A 23406-nucleotide genomic window follows, 5' to 3' on the forward strand; every position below is an offset into this window, starting at 1 on the left:
CATGCCTGGCTGCAGGGGCAATGAGCTTTTCTGGCCGGGACACGGAGCTGGATGGACGGATTGTGTGCTGACAGTAGCAAGCAGCAAACCGGCACACAGGCCTCTGCGGCTTCCAGCTCTGGCTTGCCCCAAGTTGAATGGGGGAGATTCGTCAAAACCTGCGCAGAGAAAAAGCGGAGCAGTTGCCCGTAGCAACCGATCACATTGCTTCTTTTCATTTTTTATTTGCTACCTTTTTGAAACTGGAAGAAGCCATCTCATTGGATGCTTACGGGCAATGGGCCAACTTTTCCCCCAAAACAGGTTTTCGTAAATCTCCCCCCCCCCCGATATTCGGGAAAGTGCCTTCCCAGGCTGGGCCAGAGGAGAAAGTGTAAAGAAACATCGCAACCTGTCTACAGCACCCGGTATTCCCAGGAGGTCAACCATCCCAGTACTGTCCGAGCCCGACCCTGCTTGGCTTCCGAGATCAGACGAGATCGGGCGTGTTCAGGGTGGTGTGGCCGTAGGCAGAGACGAGCCTCTCATTTGCAGCTCTTCTACTCTGCAGCCTGCCTGCCTGCCTGCTGCTCAGCACTGGGCCTGCTTCCTGCCCCCCTCCTTTCCACGCACTCAGCCCAGCTCCAAGGCTGCTTCAGCTCACTGGCTCTATGGCTTACGTACACAAACTGCTTTGCACAGGGAGCCCTTGCTCGGGCTGGCCCCTTCAGCCTCAGCCTGCTCAAAGCCTGGCCATTACCTGGCTGGGCTGCTTTTAACTCTTATATTTACACATGCCTGGCTGCAGGGGCAATGAGCTTTTCTGGCCGGGACACGGAGCTGGATGGACGGATTGTGTGCTGACAGTAGCAAGCAGCAAACCGGCACACAGGCCTCTGCGGCTTCCAGCTCTGGCTTGCCCCAAGTTGAATGGGGGAGATTCGTCAAAACCTGCGCAGAGAAAAAGCGGAGCAGTTGCCCGTAGCAACCGATCACATTGCTTCTTTTCATTTTTTATTTGCTACCTTTTTGAAACTGGAAGAAGCCATCTCATTGGATGCTTACGGGCAATGGGCCAACTTTTCCCCCAAAACAGGTTTTCGTAAATCTCCCCCCCCCCCGATATTCGGGAAAGTGCCTTCCCAGGCTGGGCCAGAGGAGAAAGTGTAAAGAAACATCGCAACCTGTCTACAGCACCCGGTATTCCCAGGAGGTCAACCATCCCAGTACTGTCCGAGCCCGACCCTGCTTGGCTTCCGAGATCAGACGAGATCGGGCATACCCAGGGTGGTGTGGCCGGTAGACACTGGCTGGCCCCACTCTGTCGCACAAGCAGCTTTCCTCCAGGCCGCGGACCGTTGCGCAAAGGGCTGGACAGCAGGTAGCGCACCCCTGCGTACATTGCAGGTGAGCCCTGGGGACGTGCAGGGACTCAAGCTGATAGGACTGTAGGAGCATATCCCGTACTGTGACGTCACATAAACAACACAAGGGAGAAAGGCCATAAAAAAAGAAGAAAAGAAGCAAATGTGCAGCTAAGAAAGTGAATGTAAAAAAGGCATAGGGGAGACTGACCCCTGCTGGTTGAAGTGAGAAAAAGCAAAAAGCCTACAGCACCTGGTATTCCCAGGCGGTCTCCCATCCAAGTACTAACCAGGCCCGACCCTGCTTAGCTTCCGAGATCAGACGAGATCGGGCGTGTTCAGGGTGGTGTGGCCGTAGGCAGAGACGAGCCTCTCATTTGCAGCTCTTCTACTCTGCAGCCTGCCTGCCTGCCTGCTGCTCAGCACTGGGCCTGCTTCCTGCCCCCCTCCTTTCCACGCACTCAGCCCAGCTCCAAGGCTGCTTCAGCTCACTGGCTCTATGGCTTACGTACACAAACTGCTTTGCACAGGGAGCCCTTGCTCGGGCTGGCCCCTTCAGCCTCAGCCTGCTCAAAGCCTGGCCATTTCCTGGCTGGGCTGCTTTTAACTCTTATATTTACACATGCCTGGCTGCAGGGGCAATGAGCTTTTCTGGCCGGGACACGGAGCTGGATGGACGGATTGTGTGCTGACAGTAGCAAGCAGCAAACCGGCACACAGGCCTCTGCGGCTTCCAGCTCTGGCTTGCCCCAAGTTGAATGGGGGAGATTCGTCAAAACCTGCGCAGAGAAAAAGCGGAGCAGTTGCCCGTAGCAACCGATCACATTGCTTCTTTTCATTTTTTATTTGCTACCTTTTTGAAACTGGAAGAAGCCATCTCATTGGATGCTTACGGGCAATGGGCCAACTTTTCCCACAAAACAGGTTTTCGTAAATCTCCCCCCCCCCCCCCCGATATTCGGGAAAGTGCCTTCCCAGGCTGGGCCAGAGGAGAAAGTGTAAAGAAACATCGCAACCTGTCTACAGCACCCGGTATTCCCAGGAGGTCAACCATCCCAGTACTGTCCGAGCCCGACCCTGCTTGGCTTCCGAGATCAGACGAGATCGGGCATACCCAGGGTGGTGTGGCCGGTAGACACTGGCTGGCCCCACTCTGTCGCACAAGCAGCTTTCCTCCAGGCCGCGGACCGTTGCGCAAAGGGCTGGACAGCAGGTAGCGCACCCCTGCGTACATTGCAGGTGAGCCCTGGGGACGTGCAGGGACTCAAGCTGATAGGACTGTAGGAGCATATCCCGTACTGTGACGTCACATAAACAACACAAGGGAGAAAGGCCATAAAAAAAGAAGAAAAGAAGCAAATGTGCAGCTAAGAAAGTGAATGTAAAAAAGGCATAGGGGAGACTGACCCCTGCTGGTTGAAGTGAGAAAAAGCAAAAAGCCTACAGCACCTGGTATTCCCAGGCGGTCTCCCATCCAAGTACTAACCAGGCCCGACCCTGCTTAGCTTCCGAGATCAGACGAGATCGGGCGTGTTCAGGGTGGTGTGGCCGTAGGCAGAGACGAGCCTCTCATTTGCAGCTCTTCTACTCTGCAGCCTGCCTGCCTGCCTGCTGCTCAGCACTGGGCCTGCTTCCTGCCCCCCTCCTTTCCACGCACTCAGCCCAGCTCCAAGGCTGCTTCAGCTCACTGGCTCTATGGCTTACGTACACAAACTGCTTTGCACAGGGAGCCCTTGCTCGGGCTGGCCCCTTCAGCCTCAGCCTGCTCAAAGCCTGGCCATTTCCTGGCTGGGCTGCTTTTAACTCTTATATTTACACATGCCTGGCTGCAGGGGCAATGAGCTTTTCTGGCCGGGACACGGAGCTGGATGGACGGATTGTGTGCTGACAGTAGCAAGCAGCAAACCGGCACACAGGCCTCTGCGGCTTCCAGCTCTGGCTTGCCCCAAGTTGAATGGGGGAGATTCGTCAAAACCTGCGCAGAGAAAAAGCGGAGCAGTTGCCCGTAGCAACCGATCACATTGCTTCTTTTCATTTTTTATTTGCTACCTTTTTGAAACTGGAAGAAGCCATCTCATTGGATGCTTACGGGCAATGGGCCAACTTTTCCCCCAAAACAGGTTTTCGTAAATCTCCCCCCCCCCGATATTCGGGAAAGTGCCTTCCCAGGCTGGGCCAGAGGAGAAAGTGTAAAGAAACATCGCAACCTGTCTACAGCACCCGGTATTCCCAGGAGGTCAACCATCCCAGTACTGTCCGAGCCCGACCCTGCTTGGCTTCCGAGATCAGACGAGATGGGGCATACCCAGGGTGGTGTGGCCGGTAGACACTGGCTGGCCCCACTCTGTCGCACAAGCAGCTTTCCTCCAGGCCGCGGACCGTTGCGCAAAGGGCTGGACAGCAGGTAGCGCACCCCTGCGTACATTGCAGGTGAGCCCTGGGGACGTGCAGGGACTCAAGCTGATAGGACTGTAGGAGCATATCCCGTACTGTGACGTCACATAAACAACACAAGGGAGAAAGGCCATAAAAAAAGAAGAAAAGAAGCAAATGTGCAGCTAAGAAAGTGAATGTAAAAAAGGCATAGGGGAGACTGACCCCTGCTGGTTGAAGTGAGAAAAAGCAAAAAGCCTACAGCACCTGGTATTCCCAGGCGGTCTCCCATCCAAGTACTAACCAGGCCCGACCCTGCTTAGCTTCCGAGATCAGACGAGATCGGGCGTGTTCAGGGTGGTGTGGCCGTAGGCATAGACGAGCCTCTCATTTGCAGCTCTTCTACTCTGCAGCCTGCCTGCCTGCCTGCTGCTCAGCACTGGGCCTGCTTCCTGCCCCCCTCCTTTCCACGCACTCAGCCCAGCTCCAAGGCTGCTTCAGCTCACTGGCTCTATGGCTTACGTACACAAACTGCTTTGCACAGGGAGCCCTTGCTCGGGCTGGCCCCTTCAGCCTCAGCCTGCTCAAAGCCTGGCCATTTCCTGGCTGGGCTGCTTTTAACTCTTATATTTACACATGCCTGGCTGCAGGGGCAATGAGCTTTTCTGGCCGGGACACGGAGCTGGATGGACGGATTGTGTGCTGACAGTAGCAAGCAGCAAACCGGCACACAGGCCTCTGCGGCTTCCAGCTCTGGCTTGCCCCAAGTTGAATGGGGGAGATTCGTCAAAACCTGCGCAGAGAAAAAGCGGAGCAGTTGCCCGTAGCAACCGATCACATTGCTTCTTTTCATTTTTTATTTGCTACCTTTTTGAAACTGGAAGAAGCCATCTCATTGGATGCTTACGGGCAATGGGCCAACTTTTCCCCCAAAACAGGTTTTCGTAAATCTCCCCCCCCCCCGATATTCGGGAAAGTGCCTTCCCAGGCTGGGCCAGAGGAGAAAGTGTAAAGAAACATCGCAACCTGTCTACAGCACCCGGTATTCCCAGGAGGTCAACCATCCCAGTACTGTCCGAGCCCGACCCTGCTTGGCTTCCGAGATCAGACGAGATCGGGCATACCCAGGGTGGTGTGGCCGGTAGACACTGGCTGGCCCCACTCTGTCGCACAAGCAGCTTTCCTCCAGGCCGCGGACCGTTGCGCAAAGGGCTGGACAGCAGGTAGCGCACCCCTGCGTACATTGCAGGTGAGCCCTGGGGACGTGCAGGGACTCAAGCTGATAGGACTGTAGGAGCATATCCCGTACTGTGACGTCACATAAACAACACAAGGGAGAAAGGCCATAAAAAAAGAAGAAAAGAAGCAAATGTGCAGCTAAGAAAGTGAATGTAAAAAAGGCATAGGGGAGACTGACCCCTGCTGGTTGAAGTGAGAAAAAGCAAAAAGCCTACAGCACCTGGTATTCCCAGGCGGTCTCCCATCCAAGTACTAACCAGGCCCGACCCTGCTTAGCTTCCGAGATCAGACGAGATCGGGCGTGTTCAGGGTGGTGTGGCCGTAGGCAGAGACGAGCCTCTCATTTGCAGCTCTTCTACTCTGCAGCCTGCCTGCCTGCCTGCTGCTCAGCACTGGGCCTGCTTCCTGCCCCCCTCCTTTCCACGCACTCAGCCCAGCTCCAAGGCTGCTTCAGCTCACTGGCTCTATGGCTTACGTACACAAACTGCTTTGCACAGGGAGCCCTTGCTCGGGCTGGCCCCTTCAGCCTCAGCCTGCTCAAAGCCTGGCCATTTCCTGGCTGGGCTGCTTTTAACTCTTATATTTACACATGCCTGGCTGCAGGGGCAATGAGCTTTTCTGGCCGGGACACGGAGCTGGATGGACGGATTGTGTGCTGACAGTAGCAAGCAGCAAACCGGCACACAGGCCTCTGCGGCTTCCAGCTCTTGCTTGCCCCAAGTTGAATGGGGGAGATTCGTCAAAACCTGCGCAGAGAAAAAGCGGAGCAGTTGCCCGTAGCAACCGATCACATTGCTTCTTTTCATTTTTTATTTGCTACCTTTTTGAAACTGGAAGAAGCCATCTCATTGGATGCTTACGGGCAATGGGCCAACTTTTCCCCCAAAACAGGTTTTCGTAAATCTCCCCCCCCCCGATATTCGGGAAAGTGCCTTCCCAGGCTGGGCCAGAGGAGAAAGTGTAAAGAAACATCGCAACCTGTCTACAGCACCCGGTATTCCCAGGAGGTCAACCATCCCAGTACTGTCCGAGCCCGACCCTGCTTGGCTTCCGAGATCAGACGAGATCGGGCATACCCAGGGTGGTGTGGCCGGTAGACACTGGCTGGCCCCACTCTGTCGCACAAGCAGCTTTCCTCCAGGCCGCGGACCGTTGCGCAAAGGGCTGGACAGCAGGTAGCGCACCCCTGCGTACATTGCAGGTGAGCCCTGGGGACGTGCAGGGACTCAAGCTGATAGGACTGTAGGAGCATATCCCGTACTGTGACGTCACATAAACAACACAAGGGAGAAAGGCCATAAAAAAAGAAGAAAAGAAGCAAATGTGCAGCTAAGAAAGTGAATGTAAAAAAGGCATAGGGGAGACTGACCCCTGCTGGTTGAAGTGAGAAAAAGCAAAAAGCCTACAGCACCTGGTATTCCCAGGCGGTCTCCCATCCAAGTACTAACCAGGCCCGACCCTGCTTAGCTTCCGAGATCAGACGAGATCGGGCGTGTTCAGGGTGGTGTGGCCGTAGGCATAGACGAGCCTCTCATTTGCAGCTCTTCTACTCTGCAGCCTGCCTGCCTGCCTGCTGCTCAGCACTGGGCCTGCTTCCTGCCCCCCTCCTTTCCACGCACTCAGCCCAGCTCCAAGGCTGCTTCAGCTCACTGGCTCTATGGCTTACGTACACAAACTGCTTTGCACAGGGAGCCCTTGCTCGGGCTGGCCCCTTCAGCCTCAGCCTGCTCAAAGCCTGGCCATTTCCTGGCTGGGCTGCTTTTAACTCTTATATTTACACATGCCTGGCTGCAGGGGCAATGAGCTTTTCTGGCCGGGACACGGAGCTGGATGGACGGATTGTGTGCTGACAGTAGCAAGCAGCAAACCGGCACACAGGCCTCTGCGGCTTCCAGCTCTGGCTTGCCCCAAGTTGAATGGGGGAGATTCGTCAAAACCTGCGCAGAGAAAAAGCGGAGCAGTTGCCCGTAGCAACCGATCACATTGCTTCTTTTCATTTTTTATTTGCTACCTTTTTGAAACTGGAAGAAGCCATCTCATTGGATGCTTACGGGCAATGGGCCAACTTTTCCCCCAAAACAGGTTTTCGTAAATCTCCCCCCCCCCCGATATTCGGGAAAGTGCCTTCCCAGGCTGGGCCAGAGGAGAAAGTGTAAAGAAACATCGCAACCTGTCTACAGCACCCGGTATTCCCAGGAGGTCAACCATCCCAGTACTGTCCGAGCCCGACCCTGCTTGGCTTCCGAGATCAGACGAGATCGGGCATACCCAGGGTGGTGTGGCCGGTAGACACTGGCTGGCCCCACTCTGTCGCACAAGCAGCTTTCCTCCAGGCCGCGGACCGTTGCGCAAAGGGCTGGACAGCAGGTAGCGCACCCCTGCGTACATTGCAGGTGAGCCCTGGGGACGTGCAGGGACTCAAGCTGATAGGACTGTAGGAGCATATCCCGTACTGTGACGTCACATAAACAACACAAGGGAGAAAGGCCATAAAAAAAGAAGAAAAGAAGCAAATGTGCAGCTAAGAAAGTGAATGTAAAAAAGGCATAGGGGAGACTGACCCCTGCTGGTTGAAGTGAGAAAAAGCAAAAAGCCTACAGCACCTGGTATTCCCAGGCGGTCTCCCATCCAAGTACTAACCAGGCCCGACCCTGCTTAGCTTCCGAGATCAGACGAGATCGGGCGTGTTCAGGGTGGTGTGGCCGTAGGCAGAGACGAGCCTCTCATTTGCAGCTCTTCTACTCTGCAGCCTGCCTGCCTGCCTGCTGCTCAGCACTGGGCCTGCTTCCTGCCCCCCTCCTTTCCACGCACTCAGCCCAGCTCCAAGGCTGCTTCAGCTCACTGGCTCTATGGCTTACGTACACAAACTGCTTTGCACAGGGAGCCCTTGCTCGGGCTGGCCCCTTCAGCCTCAGCCTGCTCAAAGCCTGGCCATTTCCTGGCTGGGCTGCTTTTAACTCTTATATTTACACATGCCTGGCTGCAGGGGCAATGAGCTTTTCTGGCCGGGACACGGAGCTGGATGGACGGATTGTGTGCTGACAGTAGCAAGCAGCAAACCGGCACACAGGCCTCTGCGGCTTCCAGCTCTGGCTTGCCCCAAGTTGAATGGGGGAGATTCGTCAAAACCTGCGCAGAGAAAAAGCGGAGCAGTTGCCCGTAGCAACCGATCACATTGCTTCTTTTCATTTTTTATTTGCTACCTTTTTGAAACTGGAAGAAGCCATCTCATTGGATGCTTACGGGCAATGGGCCAACTTTTCCCCCAAAACAGGTTTTCGTAAATCTCCCCCCCCCCCCCGATATTCGGGAAAGTGCCTTCCCAGGCTGGGCCAGAGGAGAAAGTGTAAAGAAACATCGCAACCTGTCTACAGCACCCGGTATTCCCAGGAGGTCAACCATCCCAGTACTGTCCGAGCCCGACCCTGCTTGGCTTCCGAGATCAGACGAGATCGGGCATACCCAGGGTGGTGTGGCCGGTAGACACTGGCTGGCCCCACTCTGTCGCACAAGCAGCTTTCCTCCAGGCCGCGGACCGTTGCGCAAAGGGCTGGACAGCAGGTAGCGCACCCCTGCGTACATTGCAGGTGAGCCCTGGGGACGTGCAGGGACTCAAGCTGATAGGACTGTAGGAGCATATCCCGTACTGTGACGTCACATAAACAACACAAGGGAGAAAGGCCATAAAAAAAGAAGAAAAGAAGCAAATGTGCAGCTAAGAAAGTGAATGTAAAAAAGGCATAGGGGAGACTGACCCCTGCTGGTTGAAGTGAGAAAAAGCAAAAAGCCTACAGCACCTGGTATTCCCAGGCGGTCTCCCATCCAAGTACTAACCAGGCCCGACCCTGCTTAGCTTCCGAGATCAGACGAGATCGGGCGTGTTCAGGGTGGTGTGGCCGTAGGCAGAGACGAGCCTCTCATTTGCAGCTCTTCTACTCTGCAGCCTGCCTGCCTGCCTGCTGCTCAGCACTGGGCCTGCTTCCTGCCCCCCTCCTTTCCACGCACTCAGCCCAGCTCCAAGGCTGCTTCAGCTCACTGGCTCTATGGCTTACGTACACAAACTGCTTTGCACAGGGAGCCCTTGCTCGGGCTGGCCCCTTCAGCCTCAGCCTGCTCAAAGCCTGGCCATTTCCTGGCTGGGCTGCTTTTAACTCTTATATTTACACATGCCTGGCTGCAGGGGCAATGAGCTTTTCTGGCCGGGACACGGAGCTGGATGGACGGATTGTGTGCTGACAGTAGCAAGCAGCAAACCGGCACACAGGCCTCTGCGGCTTCCAGCTCTGGCTTGCCCCAAGTTGAATGGGGGAGATTCGTCAAAACCTGCGCAGAGAAAAAGCGGAGCAGTTGCCCGTAGCAACCGATCACATTGCTTCTTTTCATTTTTTATTTGCTACCTTTTTGAAACTGGAAGAAGCCATCTCATTGGATGCTTACGGGCAATGGGCCAACTTTTCCCCCAAAACAGGTTTTCGTAAATCTCCCCCCCCCCGATATTCGGGAAAGTGCCTTCCCAGGCTGGGCCAGAGGAGAAAGTGTAAAGAAACATCGCAACCTGTCTACAGCACCCGGTATTCCCAGGAGGTCAACCATCCCAGTACTGTCCGAGCCCGACCCTGCTTGGCTTCCGAGATCAGACGAGATCGGGCATACCCAGGGTGGTGTGGCCGGTAGACACTGGCTGGCCCCACTCTGTCGCACAAGCAGCTTTCCTCCAGGCCGCGGACCGTTGCGCAAAGGGCTGGACAGCAGGTAGCGCACCCCTGCGTACATTGCAGGTGAGCCCTGGGGACGTGCAGGGACTCAAGCTGATAGGACTGTAGGAGCATATCCCGTACTGTGACGTCACATAAACAACACAAGGGAGAAAGGCCATAAAAAAAGAAGAAAAGAAGCAAATGTGCAGCTAAGAAAGTGAATGTAAAAAAGGCATAGGGGAGACTGACCCCTGCTGGTTGAAGTGAGAAAAAGCAAAAAGCCTACAGCACCTGGTATTCCCAGGCGGTCTCCCATCCAAGTACTAACCAGGCCCGACCCTGCTTAGCTTCCGAGATCAGACGAGATCGGGCGTGTTCAGGGTGGTGTGGCCGTAGGCATAGACGAGCCTCTCATTTGCAGCTCTTCTACTCTGCAGCCTGCCTGCCTGCCTGCCTGCCTGCCTGCCTGCTGCTCAGCACTGGGCCTGCTTCCTGCCCCCCTCCTTTCCACGCACTCAGCCCAGCTCCAAGGCTGCTTCAGCTCACTGGCTCTATGGCTTACGTACACAAACTGCTTTGCACAGGGAGCCCTTGCTCGGGCTGGCCCCTTCAGCCTCAGCCTGCTCAAAGCCTGGCCATTTCCTGGCTGGGCTGCTTTTAACTCTTATATTTACACATGCCTGGCTGCAGGGGCAATGAGCTTTTCTGGCCGGGACACGGAGCTGGATGGACGGATTGTGTGCTGACAGTAGCAAGCAGCAAACCGGCACACAGGCCTCTGCGGCTTCCAGCTCTGGCTTGCCCCAAGTTGAATGGGGGAGATTCGTCAAAACCTGCGCAGAGAAAAAGCGGAGCAGTTGCCCGTAGCAACCGATCACATTGCTTCTTTTCATTTTTTATTAGCTACCTTTTTGAAACTGGAAGAAGCCATCTCATTGGATGCTTACGGGCAATGGGCCAACTTTTCCCCCAAAACAGGTTTTCGTAAATCTCCCCCCCCCCCGGATATTCGGGAAAGTGCCTTCCCAGGCTGGGCCAGAGGAGAAAGTGTAAAGAAACATCGCAACCTGTCTACAGCACCCGGTATTCCCAGGAGGTCAACCATCCCAGTACTGTCCGAGCCCGACCCTGCTTGGCTTCCGAGATCAGACGAGATCGGGCATACCCAGGGTGGTGTGGCCGGTAGACACTGGCTGGCCCCACTCTGTCGCACAAGCAGCTTTCCTCCAGGCCGCGGACCGTTGCGCAAAGGGCTGGACAGCAGGTAGCGCACCCCTGCGTACATTGCAGGTGAGCCCTGGGGACGTGCAGGGACTCAAGCTGATAGGACTGTAGGAGCATATCCCGTACTGTGACGTCACATAAACAACACAAGGGAGAAAGGCCATAAAAAAAGAAGAAAAGAAGCAAATGTGCAGCTAAGAAAGTGAATGTAAAAAAGGCATAGGGGAGACTGACCCCTGCTGGTTGAAGTGAGAAAAAGCAAAAAGCCTACAGCACCTGGTATTCCCAGGCGGTCTCCCATCCAAGTACTAACCAGGCCCGACCCTGCTTAGCTTCCGAGATCAGACGAGATCGGGCGTGTTCAGGGTGGTGTGGCCGTAGGCAGAGATGAGCCTCTCATTTGCAGCTCTTCTACTCTGCAGCCTGCCTGCCTGCCTGCTGCTCAGCACTGGGCCTGCTTCCTGCCCCCCTCCTTTCCACGCACTCAGCCCAGCTCCAAGGCTGCTTCAGCTCACTGGCTCTATGGCTTACGTACACAAACTGCTTTGCACAGGGAGCCCTTGCTCGGGCTGGCCCCTTCAGCCTCAGCCTGCTCAAAGCCTGGCCATTTCCTGGCTGGGCTGCTTTTAACTCTTATATTTACACATGCCTGGCTGCAGGGGCAATGAGCTTTTCTGGCCGGGACACGGAGCTGGATGGACGGATTGTGTGCTGACAGTAGCAAGCAGCAAACCGGCACACAGGCCTCTGCGGCTTCCAGCTCTGGCTTGCCCCAAGTTGAATGGGGGAGATTCGTCAAAACCTGCGCAGAGAAAAAGCGGAGCAGTTGCCCGTAGCAACCGATCACATTGCTTCTTTTCATTTTTTATTAGCTACCTTTTTGAAACTGGAAGAAGCCATCTCATTGGATGCTTACGGGCAATGGGCCAACTTTTCCCCCAAAACAGGTTTTCGTAAATCTCCCCCCCCCCCGGATATTCGGGAAAGTGCCTTCCCAGGCTGGGCCAGAGGAGAAAGTGTAAAGAAACATCGCAACCTGTCTACAGCACCCGGTATTCCCAGGAGGTCAACCATCCCAGTACTGTCCGAGCCCGACCCTGCTTGGCTTCCGAGATCAGACGAGATCGGGCATACCCAGGGTGGTGTGGCCGGTAGACACTGGCTGGCCCCACTCTGTCGCACAAGCAGCTTTCCTCCAGGCCGCGGACCGTTGCGCAAAGGGCTGGACAGCAGGTAGCGCACCCCTGCGTACATTGCAGGTGAGCCCTGGGGACGTGCAGGGACTCAAGCTGATAGGACTGTAGGAGCATATCCCGTACTGTGACGTCACATAAACAACACAAGGGAGAAAGGCCATAAAAAAAGAAGAAAAGAAGCAAATGTGCAGCTAAGAAAGTGAATGTAAAAAAGGCATAGGGGAGACTGACCCCTGCTGGTTGAAGTGAGAAAAAGCAAAAAGCCTACAGCACCTGGTATTCCCAGGCGGTCTCCCATCCAAGTACTAACCAGGCCTGACCCTGCTTAGCTTCCGAGATCAGACGAGATCGGGCGTGTTCAGGGTGGTGTGGCCGTAGGCAGAGACGAGCCTCTCATTTGCAGCTCTTCTACTCTGCAGCCTGCCTGCCTGCTGCTCAGCACTGGGCCTGCTTCCTGCCCCCCTCCTTTCCACGCACTCAGCCCAGCTCCAAGGCTGCTTCAGCTCACTGGCTCTATGGCTTACGTACACAAACTGCTTTGCACAGGGAGCCCTTGCTCGGGCTGGCCCCTTCAGCCTCAGCCTGCTCAAAGCCTGGCCATTTCCTGGCTGGGCTGCTTTTAACTCTTATATTTACACATGCCTGGCTGCAGGGGCAATGAGCTTTTCTGGCCGGGACACGGAGCTGGATGGACGGATTGTGTGCTGACAGTAGCAAGCAGCAAACCGGCACACAGGCCTCTGCGGCTTCCAGCTCTGGCTTGCCCCAAGTTGAATGGGGGAGATTCGTCAAAACCTGCGCAGAGAAAAAGCGGAGCAGTTGCCCGTAGCAACCGATCACATTGCTTCTTTTCATTTTTTATTAGCTACCTTTTTGAAACTGGAAGAAGCCATCTCATTGGATGCTTACGGGCAATGGGCCAACTTTTCCCCCAAAACAGGTTTTCGTAAATCTCCCCCCCCCCCCGGATATTCGGGAAAGTGCCTTCCCAGGCTGGGCCAGAGGAGAAAGTGTAAAGAAACATCGCAACCTGTCTACAGCACCCGGTATTCCCAGGAGGTCAACCATCCCAGTACTGTCCGAGCCCGACCCTGCTTGGCTTCCGAGATCAGACGAGATCGGGCATACCCAGGGTGGTGTGGCCGGTAGACACTGGCTGGCCCCACTCTGTCGCACAAGCAGCTTTCCTCCAGGCCGCGGACCGTTGCGCAAAGGGCTGGACAGCAGGTAGCGCACCCCTGCGTACATTGCAGGTGAGCCCTGGGGACGTGCAGGGACTCAAGCTGATAGGACTGTAGGAGCATATCCCGTACTGTGACGTCACATAAAAAACACAAGGGAGAAAGGCCATAAAAAAAGAAGAAAAGAAGCAAATGTGCAGCTAAGAAAGTGAATGTAAAAAAGGCATAGGGGAGACTGACCCCTGCTGGTTGAAGTGAGAAAAAGCAAAAAGCCTACAGCACCTGGTATTCCCAGGCGGTCTCCCATCCAAGTACTAACCAGGCCCGACCCTGCTTAGCTTCCGAGATCAGACGAGATCGGGCGTGTTCAGGGTGGTGTGGCCGTAGGCAGAGACGAGCCTCTCATTTGCAGCTCTTCTACTCTGCAGCCTGCCTGCCTGCCTGCTGCTCAGCACTGGGCCTGCTTCCTGCCCCCCTCCTTTCCACGCACTCAGCCCAGCTCCAAGGCTGCTTCAGCTCACTGGCTCTATGGCTTACGTACACAAACTGCTTTGCACAGGGAGCCCTTGCTCGGGCTGGCCCCTTCAGCCTCAGCCTGCTCAAAGCCTGGCCATTTCCTGGCTGGGCTGCTTTTAACTCTTATATTTACACATGCCTGGCTGCAGGGGCAATGAGCTTTTCTGGCCGGGACACGGAGCTGGATGGACGGATTGTGTGCTGACAGTAGCAAGCAGCAAACCGGCACACAGGCCTCTGCGGCTTCCAGCTCTGGCTTGCCCCAAGTTGAATGGGGGAGATTCGTCAAAACCTGCGCAGAGAAAAAGCGGAGCAGTTGCCCGTAGCAACCGATCACATTGCTTCTTTTCATTTTTTATTTGCTACCTTTTTGAAACTGGAAGAAGCCATCTCATTGGATGCTTACGGGCAATGGGCCAACTTTTCCCCCAAAACAGGTTTTCGTAAATCTCCCCCCCCCCGATATTCGGGAAAGTGCCATCCCAGGCTGGGCCAGAGGAGAAAGTGTAAAGAAACATCGCACCCTGTCTACAGCACCCGGTATTCCCAGGAGGTCAACCATCCCAGTACTGTCCGAGCCCGACCCTGCTTGGCTTCCGAGATCAGACGAGATCGGGCATACCCAGGGTGGTGTGGCCGGTAGACACTGGCTGGCCCCACTCTGTCGCACAAGCAGCTTTCCTCCAGGCCGCGGACCGTTGCGCAAAGGGCTGGACAGCAGGTAGCGCACCCCTGCGTACATTGCAGGTGAGCCCTGGGGACGTGCAGGGACTCAAGCTGATAGGACTGTAGGAGCATATCCCGTACTGTGACGTCACATAAACAACACAAGGGAGAAAGGCCATAAAAAAAGAAGAAAAGAAGCAAATGTGCAGCTAAGAAAGTGAATGTAAAAAAGGCATAGGGGAGACTGACCCCTGCTGGTTGAAGTGAGAAAAAGCAAAAAGCCTACAGCACCTGGTATTCCCAGGCGGTCTCCCATCCAAGTACTAACCAGGCCCGACCCTGCTTAGCTTCCGAGATCAGACGAGATCGGGCGTGTTCAGGGTGGTGTGGCCGTAGGCAGAGACGAGCCTCTCATTTGCAGCTCTTCTACTCTGCAGCCTGCCTGCCTGCCTGCTGCTCAGCACTGGGCCTGCTTCCTGCCCCCCTCCTTTCCACGCACTCAGCCCAGCTCCAAGGCTGCTTCAGCTCACTGGCTCTATGGCTTACGTACACAAACTGCTTTGCACAGGGAGCCCTTGCTCGGGCTGGCCCCTTCAGCCTCAGCCTGCTCAAAGCCTGGCCATTTCCTGGCTGGGCTGCTTTTAACTCTTATATTTACACATGCCTGGCTGCAGGGGCAATGAGCTTTTCTGGCCGGGACACGGAGCTGGATGGACGGATTGTGTGCTGACAGTAGCAAGCAGCAAACCGGCACACAGGCCTCTGCGGCTTCCAGCTCTGGCTTGCCCCAAGTTGAATGGGGGAGATTCGTCAAAACCTGCGCAGAGAAAAAGCGGAGCAGTTGCCCGTAGCAACCGATCACATTGCTTCTTTTCATTTTTTATTTGCTACCTTTTTGAAACTGGAAGAAGCCATCTCATTGGATGCTTACGGGCAATGGGCCAACTTTTCCCCCAAAACAGGTTTTCGTAAATCTCCCCCCCCCCCCCGATATTCGGGAAAGTGCCTTCCCAGGCTGGGCCAGAGGAGAAAGTGTAAAGAAACATCGCAACCTGTCTACAGCACCCGGTATTCCCAGGAGGTCAACCATCCCAGTACTGTCCGAGCCCGACCCTGCTTGGCTTCCGAGATCAGACGAGATCGGGCATACCCAGGGTGGTGTGGCCGGTAGACACTGGCTGGCCCCACTCTGTCGCACAAGCAGCTTTCCTCCAGGCCGCGGACCGTTGCGCAAAGGGCTGGACAGCAGGTAGCGCACCCCTGCGTACATTGCAGGTGAGCCCTGGGGACGTGCAGGGACTCAAGCTGATAGGACTGTAGGAGCATATCCCGTACTGTGACGTCACATAAACAACACAAGGGAGAAAGGCCATAAAAAAAGAAGAAAAGAAGCAAATGTGCAGCTAAGAAAGTGAATGTAAAAAAGGCATAGGGGAGACTGACCCCTGCTGGTTGAAGTGAGAAAAAGCAAAAAGCCTACAGCACCTGGTATTCCCAGGCGGTCTCCCATCCAAGTACTAACCAGGCCCGACCCTGCTTAGCTTCCGAGATCAGACGAGATCGGGCGTGTTCAGGGTGGTGTGGCCGTAGGCAGAGACGAGCCTCTCATTTGCAGCTCTTCTACTCTGCAGCCTGCCTGCCTGCCTGCTGCTCAGCACTGGGCCTGCTTCCTGCCCCCCTCCTTTCCACGCACTCAGCCCAGCTCCAAGGCTGCTTCAGCTCACTGGCTCTATGGCTTACGTACACAAACTGCTTTGCACAGGGAGCCCTTGCTCGGGCTGGCCCCTTCAGCCTCAGCCTGCTCAAAGCCTGGCCATTTCCTGGCTGGGCTGCTTTTAACTCTTATATTTACACATGCCTGGCTGCAGGGGCAATGAGCTTTTCTGGCCGGGACACGGAGCTGGATGGACGGATTGTGTGCTGACAGTAGCAAGCAGCAAACCGGCACACAGGCCTCTGCGGCTTCCAGCTCTGGCTTGCCCCAAGTTGAATGGGGGAGATTCGTCAAAACCTGCGCAGAGAAAAAGCGGAGCAGTTGCCCGTAGCAACCGATCACATTGCTTCTTTTCATTTTTTATTTGCTACCTTTTTGAAACTGGAAGAAGCCATCTCATTGGATGCTTACGGGCAATGGGCCAACTTTTCCCCCAAAACAGGTTTTCGTAAATCTCCCCCCCCCCCCCCCCCGATATTCGGGAAAGTGCCTTCCCAGGCTGGGCCAGAGGAGAAAGTGTAAAGAAACATCGCAACCTGTCTACAGCACCCGGTATTCCCAGGAGGTCAACCATCCCAGTACTGTCCGAGCCCGACCCTGCTTGGCTTCCGAGATCAGACGAGATCGGGCATACCCAGGGTGGTGTGGCCGGTAGACACTGGCTGGCCCCACTCTGTCGCACAAGCAGCTTTCCTCCAGGCCGCGGACCGTTGCGCAAAGGGCTGGACAGCAGGTAGCGCACCCCTGCGTACATTGCAGGTGAGCCCTGGGGACGTGCAGGGACTCAAGCTGATAGGACTGTAGGAGCATATCCCGTACTGTGACGTCACATAAACAACACAAGGGAGAAAGGCCATAAAAAAAGAAGAAAAGAAGCAAATGTGCAGCTAAGAAAGTGAATGTAAAAAAGGCATAGGGGAGACTGACCCCTGCTGGTTGAAGTGAGAAAAAGCAAAAAGCCTACAGCACCTGGTATTCCCAGGCGGTCTCCCATCCAAGTACTAACCAGGCCCGACCCTGCTTAGCTTCCGAGATCAGACGAGATCGGGCGTGTTCAGGGTGGTGTGGCCGTAGGCAGAGACGAGCCTCTCATTTGCAGCTCTTCTACTCTGCAGCCTGCCTGCCTGCCTGCTGCTCAGCACTGGGCCTGCTTCCTGCCCCCCTCCTTTCCACGCACTCAGCCCAGCTCCAAGGCTGCTTCAGCTCACTGGCTCTATGGCTTACGTACACAAACTGCTTTGCACAGGGAGCCCTTGCTCGGGCTGGCCCCTTCAGCCTCAGCCTGCTCAAAGCCTGGCCATTTCCTGGCTGGGCTGCTTTTAACTCTTATATTTACACATGCCTGGCTGCAGGGGCAATGAGCTTTTCTGGCCGGGACACGGAGCTGGATGGACGGATTGTGTGCTGACAGTAGCAAGCAGCAAACCGGCACACAGGCCTCTGCGGCTTCCAGCTCTGGCTTGCCCCAAGTTGAATGGGGGAGATTCGTCAAAACCTGCACAGAGAAAAAGCGGAGCAGTTGCCCGTAGCAACCGATCACATTGCTTCTTTTCATTTTTTATTTGCTACCTTTTTGAAACTGGAAGAAGCCATCTCATTGGATGCTTACGGGCAATGGGCCAACTTTTCCCCCAAAACAGGTTTTCGTAAATCTCCCCCCCCCCGATATTCGGGAAAGTGCCTTCCCAGGCTGGGCCAGAGGAGAAAGTGTAAAGAAACATCGCAACCTGTCTACAGCACCCGGTATTCCCAGGAGGTCAACCATCCCAGTACTGTCCGAGCCCGACCCTGCTTGGCTTCCGAGATCAGACGAGATCGGGCATACCCAGGGTGGTGTGGCCGGTAGACACTGGCTGGCCCCACTCTGTCGCACAAGCAGCTTTCCTCCAGGCCGCGGACCGTTGCGCAAAGGGCTGGACAGCAGGTAGCGCACCCCTGCGTACATTGCAGGTGAGCCCTGGGGACGTGCAGGGACTCAAGCTGATAGGACTGTAGGAGCATATCCCGTACTGTGACGTCACATAAACAACACAAGGGAGAAAGGCCATAAAAAAAGAAGAAAAGAAGCAAATGTGCAGCTAAGAAAGTGAATGTAAAAAAGGCATAGGGGAGACTGACCCCTGCTGGTTGAAGTGAGAAAAAGCAAAAAGCCTACAGCACCTGGTATTCCCAGGCGGTCTCCCATCCAAGTACTAACCAGGCCCGACCCTGCTTAGCTTCCGAGATCAGACGAGATCGGGCGTGTTCAGGGTGGTGTGGCCGTAGGCAGAGACGAGCCTCTCATTTGCAGCTCTTCTACTCTGCAGCCTGCCTGCCTGCCTGCTGCTCAGCACTGGGCCTGCTTCCTGCCCCCCTCCTTTCCACGCACTCAGCCCAGCTCCAAGGCTGCTTCAGCTCACTGGCTCTATGGCTTACGTACACAAACTGCTTTGCACAGGGAGCCCTTGCTCGGGCTGGCCCCTTCAGCCTCAGCCTGCTCAAAGCCTGGCCATTTCCTGGCTGGGCTGCTTTTAACTCTTATATTTACACATGCCTGGCTGCAGGGGCAATGAGCTTTTCTGGCCGGGACACGGAGCTGGATGGACGGATTGTGTGCTGACAGTAGCAAGCAGCAAACCGGCACACAGGCCTCTGCGGCTTCCAGCTCTGGCTTGCCCCAAGTTGAATGGGGGAGATTCGTCAAAACCTGCGCAGAGAAAAAGCGGAGCAGTTGCCCGTAGCAACCGATCACATTGCTTCTTTTCATTTTTTATTTGCTACCTTTTTGAAACTGGAAGAAGCCATCTCATTGGATGCTTACGGGCAATGGGCCAACTTTTCCCCCAAAACAGGTTTTCGTAAATCTCCCCCCCCCCCCCCGATATTCGGGAAAGTGCCTTCCCAGGCTGGGCCAGAGGAGAAAGTGTAAAGAAACATCGCAACCTGTCTACAGCACCCGGTATTCCCAGGAGGTCAACCATCCCAGTACTGTCCGAGCCCGACCCTGCTTGGCTTCCGAGATCAGACGAGATCGGGCATACCCAGGGTGGTGTGGCCGGTAGACACTGGCTGGCCCCACTCTGTCGCACAAGCAGCTTTCCTCCAGGCCGCGGACCGTTGCGCAAAGGGCTGGACAGCAGGTAGCGCACCCCTGCGTACATTGCAGGTGAGCCCTGGGGACGTGCAGGGACTCAAGCTGATAGGACTGTAGGAGCATATCCCGTACTGTGACGTCACATAAACAACACAAGGGAGAAAGGCCATAAAAAAAGAAGAAAAGAAGCAAATGTGCAGCTAAGAAAGTGAATGTAAAAAAGGCATAGGGGAGACTGACCCCTGCTGGTTGAAGTGAGAAAAAGCAAAAAGCCTACAGCACCTGGTATTCCCAGGCGGTCTCCCATCCAAGTACTAACCAGGCCCGACCCTGCTTAGCTTCCGAGATCAGACGAGATCGGGCGTGTTCAGGGTGGTGTGGCCGTAGGCAGAGATGAGCCTCTCATTTGCAGCTCTTCTACTCTGCAGCCTGCCTGCCTGCCTGCCTGCTGCTCAGCACTGGGCCTGCTTCCTGCCCCCCTCCTTTCCACGCACTCAGCCCAGCTCCAAGGCTGCTTCAGCTCACTGGCTCTATGGCTTACGTACACAAACTGCTTTGCACAGGGAGCCCTTGCTCGGGCTGGCCCCTTCAGCCTCAGCCTGCTCAAAGCCTGGCCATTTCCTGGCTGGGCTGCTTTTAACTCTTATATTTACACATGCCTGGCTGCAGGGGCAATGAGCTTTTCTGGCCGGGACACGGAGCTGGATGGACGGATTGTGTGCTGACAGTAGCAAGCAGCAAACCGGCACACAGGCCTCTGCGGCTTCCAGCTCTGGCTTGCCCCAAGTTGAATGGGGGAGATTCGTCAAAACCTGCGCAGAGAAAAAGCGGAGCAGTTGCCCGTAGCAACCGATCACATTGCTTCTTTTCATTTTTTATTTGCTACCTTTTTGAAACTGGAAGAAGCCATCTCATTGGATGCTTACGGGCAATGGGCCAACTTTTCCCCCAAAACAGGTTTTCGTAAATCTCCCCCCCCCCGATATTCGGGAAAGTGCCTTCCCAGGCTGGGCCAGAGGAGAAAGTGTAAAGAAACATCGCAACCTGTCTACAGCACCCGGTATTCCCAGGAGGTCAACCATCCCAGTACTGTCCGAGCCCAACCCTGCTTGGCTTCCGAGATCAGACGAGATCGGGCATACCCAGGGTGGTGTGGCCGGTAGACACTGGCTGGCCCCACTCTGTCGCACAAGCAGCTTTCCTCCAGGCCGCGGACCGTTGCGCAAAGGGCTGGACAGCAGGTAGCGCACCCCTGCGTACATTGCAGGTGAGCCCTGGGGACGTGCAGGGACTCAAGCTGATAGGACTGTAGGAGCATATCCCGTACTGTGACGTCACATAAACAACACAAGGGAGAAAGGCCATAAAAAAAGAAGAAAAGAAGCAAATGTGCAGCTAAGAAAGTGAATGTAAAAAAGGCATAGGGGAGACTGACCCCTGCTGGTTGAAGTGAGAAAAAGCAAAAAGCCTACAGCACCTGGTATTCCCAGGCGGTCTCCCATCCAAGTACTAACCAGGCCCGACCCTGCTTAGCTTCCGAGATCAGACGAGATCGGGCGTGTTCAGGGTGGTGTGGCCGTAGGCAGAGACGAGCCTCTCATTTGCAGCTCTTCTACTCTGCAGCCTGCCTGCCTGCCTGCTGCTCAGCACTGGGCCTGCTTCCTGCCCCCCTCCTTTCCACGCACTCAGCCCAGCTCCAAGGCTGCTTCAGCTCACTGGCTCTATGGCTTACGTACACAAACTGCTTTGCACAGGGAGCCCTTGCTCGGGCTGGCCCCTTCAGCCTCAGCCTGCTCAAAGCCTGGCCATTTCCTGGCTGGGCTGCTTTTAACTCTTATATTTACACATGCCTGGCTGCAGGGGCAATGAGCTTTTCTGGCCGGGACACGGAGCTGGATGGACGGATTGTGTGCTGACAGTAGCAAGCAGCAAACCGGCACACAGGCCTCTGCGGCTTCCAGCTCTGGCTTGCCCCAAGTTGAATGGGGGAGATTCGTCAAAACCTGCACAGAGAAAAAGCGGAGCAGTTGCCCGTAGCAACCGATCACATTGCTTCTTTTCATTTTTTATTTGCTACCTTTTTGAAACTGGAAGAAGCCATCTCATTGGATGCTTACGGGCAATGGGCCAACTTTTCCCCCAAAACAGGTTTTCGTAAATCTCCCCCCCCCCGATATTCGGGAAAGTGCCTTCCCAGGCTGGGCCAGAGGAGAAAGTGTAAAGAAACATCGCAACCTGTCTACAGCACCCGGTATTCCCAGGAGGTCAACCATCCCAGTACTGTCCGAGCCCGACCCTGCTTGGCTTCCGAGATCAGACGAGATCGGGCATACCCAGGGTGGTGTGGCCGGTAGACACTGGCTGGCCCCACTCTGTCGCACAAGCAGCTTTCCTCCAGGCCGCGGACCGTTGCGCAAAGGGCTGGACAGCAGGTAGCGCACCCCTGCGTACATTGCAGGTGAGCCCTGGGGACGTGCAGGGACTCAAGCTGATAGGACTGTAGGAGCATATCCCGTACTGTGACGTCACATAAACAACACAAGGGAGAAAGGCCATAAAAAAAGAAGAAAAGAAGCAAATGTGCAGCTAAGAAAGTGAATGTAAAAAAGGCATAGGGGAGACTGACCCCTGCTGGTTGAAGTGAGAAAAAGCAAAAAGCCTACAGCACCTGGTATTCCCAGGCGGTCTCCCATCCAAGTACTAACCAGGCCCGACCCTGCTTAGCTTCCGAGATCAGACGAGATCGGGCGTGTTCAGGGTGGTGTGGCCGTAGGCAGAGACGAGCCTCTCATTTGCAGCTCTTCTACTCTGCAGCCTGCCTGCCTGCCTGCTGCTCAGCACTGGGCCTGCTTCCTGCCCCCCTCCTTTCCACGCACTCAGCCCAGCTCCAAGGCTGCTTCAGCTCACTGGCTCTATGGCTTACGTACACAAACTGCTTTGCACAGGGAGCCCTTGCTCGGGCTGGCCCCTTCAGCCTCAGCCTGCTCAAAGCCTGGCCATTTCCTGGCTGGGCTGCTTTTAACTCTTATATTTACACATGCCTGGCTGCAGGGGCAATGAGCTTTTCTGGCCGGGACACGGAGCTGGATGGACGGATTGTGTGCTGACAGTAGCAAGCAGCAAACCGGCACACAGGCCTCTGCGGCTTCCAGCTCTGGCTTGCCCCAAGTTGAATGGGGGAGATTCGTCAAAACCTGCGCAGAGAAAAAGCGGAGCAGTTGCCCGTAGCAACCGATCACATTGCTTCTTTTCATTTTTTATTTGCTACCTTTTTGAAACTGGAAGAAGCCATCTCATTGGATGCTTACGGGCAATGGGCCAACTTTTCCCCCAAAACAGGTTTTCGTAAATCTCCCCCCCCCCCGATATTCGGGAAAGTGCCTTCCCAGGCTGGGCCAGAGGAGAAAGTGTAAAGAAACATCGCAACCTGTCTACAGCACCCGGTATTCCCAGGAGGTCAACCATCCCAGTACTGTCCGAGCCCGACCCTGCTTGGCTTCCGAGATCAGACGAGATCGGGCATACCCAGGGTGGTGTGGCCGGTAGACACTGGCTGGCCCCACTCTGTCGCACAAGCAGCTTTCCTCCAGGCCGCGGACCGTTGCGCAAAGGGCTGGACAGCAGGTAGCGCACCCCTGCGTACATTGCAGGTGAGCCCTGGGGACGTGCAGGGACTCAAGCTGATAGGACTGTAGGAGCATATCCCGTACTGTGACGTCACATAAACAACACAAGGGAGAAAGGCCATAAAAAAAGAAGAAAAGAAGCAAATGTGCAGCTAAGAAAGTGAATGTAAAAAAGGCATAGGGGAGACTGACCCCTGCTGGTTGAAGTGAGAAAAAGCAAAAAGCCTACAGCACCTGGTATTCCCAGGCGGTCTCCCATCCAAGTACTAACCAGGCCCGACCCTGCTTAGCTTCCGAGATCAGACGAGATCGGGCGTGTTCAGGGTGGTGTGGCCGTAGGCAGAGACGAGCCTCTCATTTGCAGCTCTTCTACTCTGCAGCCTGCCTGCCTGCCTGCCTGCCTGCTGCTCAGCACTGGGCCTGCTTCCTGCCCCCCTCCTTTCCACGCACTCAGCCCAGCTCCAAGGCTGCTTCAGCTCACTGGCTCTATGGCTTACGTACACAAACTGCTTTGCACAGGGAGCCCTTGCTCGGGCTGGCCCCTTCAGCCTCAGCCTG

At 55.3% G+C, this 23406-nt stretch overlaps 20 non-coding genes and 19 pseudogenes across 20 annotated transcripts; all 39 read right to left on the reverse strand.

The window, feature by feature from the left end:
- Positions 1–392: 392 nt before the first annotated feature.
- Positions 393–511, reverse strand: LOC130338567 (5S ribosomal RNA). The gene has a single exon (XR_008879246.1). It is a non-coding gene; the product is annotated as a 5S ribosomal RNA (ribosomal RNA).
- A 653-nt stretch (positions 512–1164) lies between these two features.
- LOC130338604 (5S ribosomal RNA) lies at positions 1165–1284 on the reverse strand (annotated as a pseudogene).
- A 300-nt stretch (positions 1285–1584) lies between these two features.
- Positions 1585–1703, reverse strand: LOC130338792 (5S ribosomal RNA). The gene has a single exon (XR_008879283.1). It is a non-coding gene; the product is annotated as a 5S ribosomal RNA (ribosomal RNA).
- A 657-nt stretch (positions 1704–2360) lies between these two features.
- LOC130338605 (5S ribosomal RNA) lies at positions 2361–2480 on the reverse strand (annotated as a pseudogene).
- Positions 2481–2780: 300 nt separating this feature from the next.
- On the reverse strand, positions 2781–2899 carry LOC130338794 (5S ribosomal RNA). Its single transcript, XR_008879285.1, has one exon. It is a non-coding gene; the product is annotated as a 5S ribosomal RNA (ribosomal RNA).
- Positions 2900–3551: 652 nt separating this feature from the next.
- Positions 3552–3671, reverse strand: LOC130338776 (5S ribosomal RNA; annotated as a pseudogene).
- A 300-nt stretch (positions 3672–3971) lies between these two features.
- LOC130338795 (5S ribosomal RNA) lies at positions 3972–4090 on the reverse strand. The gene has a single exon (XR_008879286.1). It is a non-coding gene; the product is annotated as a 5S ribosomal RNA (ribosomal RNA).
- Positions 4091–4743: 653 nt separating this feature from the next.
- LOC130338606 (5S ribosomal RNA) lies at positions 4744–4863 on the reverse strand (annotated as a pseudogene).
- Positions 4864–5163: 300 nt separating this feature from the next.
- Positions 5164–5282, reverse strand: LOC130338796 (5S ribosomal RNA). The gene has a single exon (XR_008879287.1). It is a non-coding gene; the product is annotated as a 5S ribosomal RNA (ribosomal RNA).
- A 652-nt stretch (positions 5283–5934) lies between these two features.
- On the reverse strand, positions 5935–6054 carry LOC130338607 (5S ribosomal RNA; annotated as a pseudogene).
- Positions 6055–6354: 300 nt separating this feature from the next.
- LOC130338798 (5S ribosomal RNA) lies at positions 6355–6473 on the reverse strand. Its single transcript, XR_008879288.1, has one exon. It is a non-coding gene; the product is annotated as a 5S ribosomal RNA (ribosomal RNA).
- Positions 6474–7126: 653 nt separating this feature from the next.
- Positions 7127–7246, reverse strand: LOC130338609 (5S ribosomal RNA; annotated as a pseudogene).
- A 300-nt stretch (positions 7247–7546) lies between these two features.
- Positions 7547–7665, reverse strand: LOC130338799 (5S ribosomal RNA). Its single transcript, XR_008879289.1, has one exon. It is a non-coding gene; the product is annotated as a 5S ribosomal RNA (ribosomal RNA).
- Positions 7666–8320: 655 nt separating this feature from the next.
- LOC130338611 (5S ribosomal RNA) lies at positions 8321–8440 on the reverse strand (annotated as a pseudogene).
- Positions 8441–8740: 300 nt separating this feature from the next.
- LOC130338383 (5S ribosomal RNA) lies at positions 8741–8859 on the reverse strand. Its single transcript, XR_008879079.1, has one exon. It is a non-coding gene; the product is annotated as a 5S ribosomal RNA (ribosomal RNA).
- Positions 8860–9511: 652 nt separating this feature from the next.
- Positions 9512–9631, reverse strand: LOC130338612 (5S ribosomal RNA; annotated as a pseudogene).
- A 300-nt stretch (positions 9632–9931) lies between these two features.
- Positions 9932–10050, reverse strand: LOC130338384 (5S ribosomal RNA). The gene has a single exon (XR_008879081.1). It is a non-coding gene; the product is annotated as a 5S ribosomal RNA (ribosomal RNA).
- Positions 10051–10720: 670 nt separating this feature from the next.
- LOC130338613 (5S ribosomal RNA) lies at positions 10721–10840 on the reverse strand (annotated as a pseudogene).
- A 300-nt stretch (positions 10841–11140) lies between these two features.
- Positions 11141–11259, reverse strand: LOC130338385 (5S ribosomal RNA). Its single transcript, XR_008879082.1, has one exon. It is a non-coding gene; the product is annotated as a 5S ribosomal RNA (ribosomal RNA).
- Positions 11260–11913: 654 nt separating this feature from the next.
- LOC130338614 (5S ribosomal RNA) lies at positions 11914–12033 on the reverse strand (annotated as a pseudogene).
- Positions 12034–12333: 300 nt separating this feature from the next.
- On the reverse strand, positions 12334–12452 carry LOC130338521 (5S ribosomal RNA). Its single transcript, XR_008879205.1, has one exon. It is a non-coding gene; the product is annotated as a 5S ribosomal RNA (ribosomal RNA).
- A 651-nt stretch (positions 12453–13103) lies between these two features.
- LOC130338615 (5S ribosomal RNA) lies at positions 13104–13223 on the reverse strand (annotated as a pseudogene).
- A 300-nt stretch (positions 13224–13523) lies between these two features.
- Positions 13524–13642, reverse strand: LOC130338386 (5S ribosomal RNA). Its single transcript, XR_008879083.1, has one exon. It is a non-coding gene; the product is annotated as a 5S ribosomal RNA (ribosomal RNA).
- A 652-nt stretch (positions 13643–14294) lies between these two features.
- Positions 14295–14414, reverse strand: LOC130338616 (5S ribosomal RNA; annotated as a pseudogene).
- A 300-nt stretch (positions 14415–14714) lies between these two features.
- On the reverse strand, positions 14715–14833 carry LOC130338387 (5S ribosomal RNA). The gene has a single exon (XR_008879084.1). It is a non-coding gene; the product is annotated as a 5S ribosomal RNA (ribosomal RNA).
- Positions 14834–15488: 655 nt separating this feature from the next.
- On the reverse strand, positions 15489–15608 carry LOC130338617 (5S ribosomal RNA; annotated as a pseudogene).
- Positions 15609–15908: 300 nt separating this feature from the next.
- On the reverse strand, positions 15909–16027 carry LOC130338390 (5S ribosomal RNA). The gene has a single exon (XR_008879086.1). It is a non-coding gene; the product is annotated as a 5S ribosomal RNA (ribosomal RNA).
- A 659-nt stretch (positions 16028–16686) lies between these two features.
- Positions 16687–16806, reverse strand: LOC130338618 (5S ribosomal RNA; annotated as a pseudogene).
- A 300-nt stretch (positions 16807–17106) lies between these two features.
- On the reverse strand, positions 17107–17225 carry LOC130338391 (5S ribosomal RNA). The gene has a single exon (XR_008879087.1). It is a non-coding gene; the product is annotated as a 5S ribosomal RNA (ribosomal RNA).
- Positions 17226–17877: 652 nt separating this feature from the next.
- Positions 17878–17997, reverse strand: LOC130338619 (5S ribosomal RNA; annotated as a pseudogene).
- Positions 17998–18297: 300 nt separating this feature from the next.
- LOC130338392 (5S ribosomal RNA) lies at positions 18298–18416 on the reverse strand. The gene has a single exon (XR_008879088.1). It is a non-coding gene; the product is annotated as a 5S ribosomal RNA (ribosomal RNA).
- A 656-nt stretch (positions 18417–19072) lies between these two features.
- Positions 19073–19192, reverse strand: LOC130338622 (5S ribosomal RNA; annotated as a pseudogene).
- A 300-nt stretch (positions 19193–19492) lies between these two features.
- On the reverse strand, positions 19493–19611 carry LOC130338393 (5S ribosomal RNA). The gene has a single exon (XR_008879089.1). It is a non-coding gene; the product is annotated as a 5S ribosomal RNA (ribosomal RNA).
- A 656-nt stretch (positions 19612–20267) lies between these two features.
- LOC130338581 (5S ribosomal RNA) lies at positions 20268–20387 on the reverse strand (annotated as a pseudogene).
- Positions 20388–20687: 300 nt separating this feature from the next.
- On the reverse strand, positions 20688–20806 carry LOC130338394 (5S ribosomal RNA). Its single transcript, XR_008879090.1, has one exon. It is a non-coding gene; the product is annotated as a 5S ribosomal RNA (ribosomal RNA).
- Positions 20807–21458: 652 nt separating this feature from the next.
- LOC130338623 (5S ribosomal RNA) lies at positions 21459–21578 on the reverse strand (annotated as a pseudogene).
- A 300-nt stretch (positions 21579–21878) lies between these two features.
- LOC130338395 (5S ribosomal RNA) lies at positions 21879–21997 on the reverse strand. The gene has a single exon (XR_008879091.1). It is a non-coding gene; the product is annotated as a 5S ribosomal RNA (ribosomal RNA).
- A 653-nt stretch (positions 21998–22650) lies between these two features.
- LOC130338624 (5S ribosomal RNA) lies at positions 22651–22770 on the reverse strand (annotated as a pseudogene).
- A 300-nt stretch (positions 22771–23070) lies between these two features.
- LOC130338396 (5S ribosomal RNA) lies at positions 23071–23189 on the reverse strand. The gene has a single exon (XR_008879092.1). It is a non-coding gene; the product is annotated as a 5S ribosomal RNA (ribosomal RNA).
- Between the last annotated feature and the right edge of the window lie 217 nt (positions 23190–23406).

Source organism: Hyla sarda, unplaced genomic scaffold (assembly GCF_029499605.1).
Source record: "Hyla sarda isolate aHylSar1 unplaced genomic scaffold, aHylSar1.hap1 scaffold_523, whole genome shotgun sequence".
NCBI lineage: Eukaryota > Metazoa > Chordata > Amphibia > Anura > Hylidae > Hyla > Hyla sarda.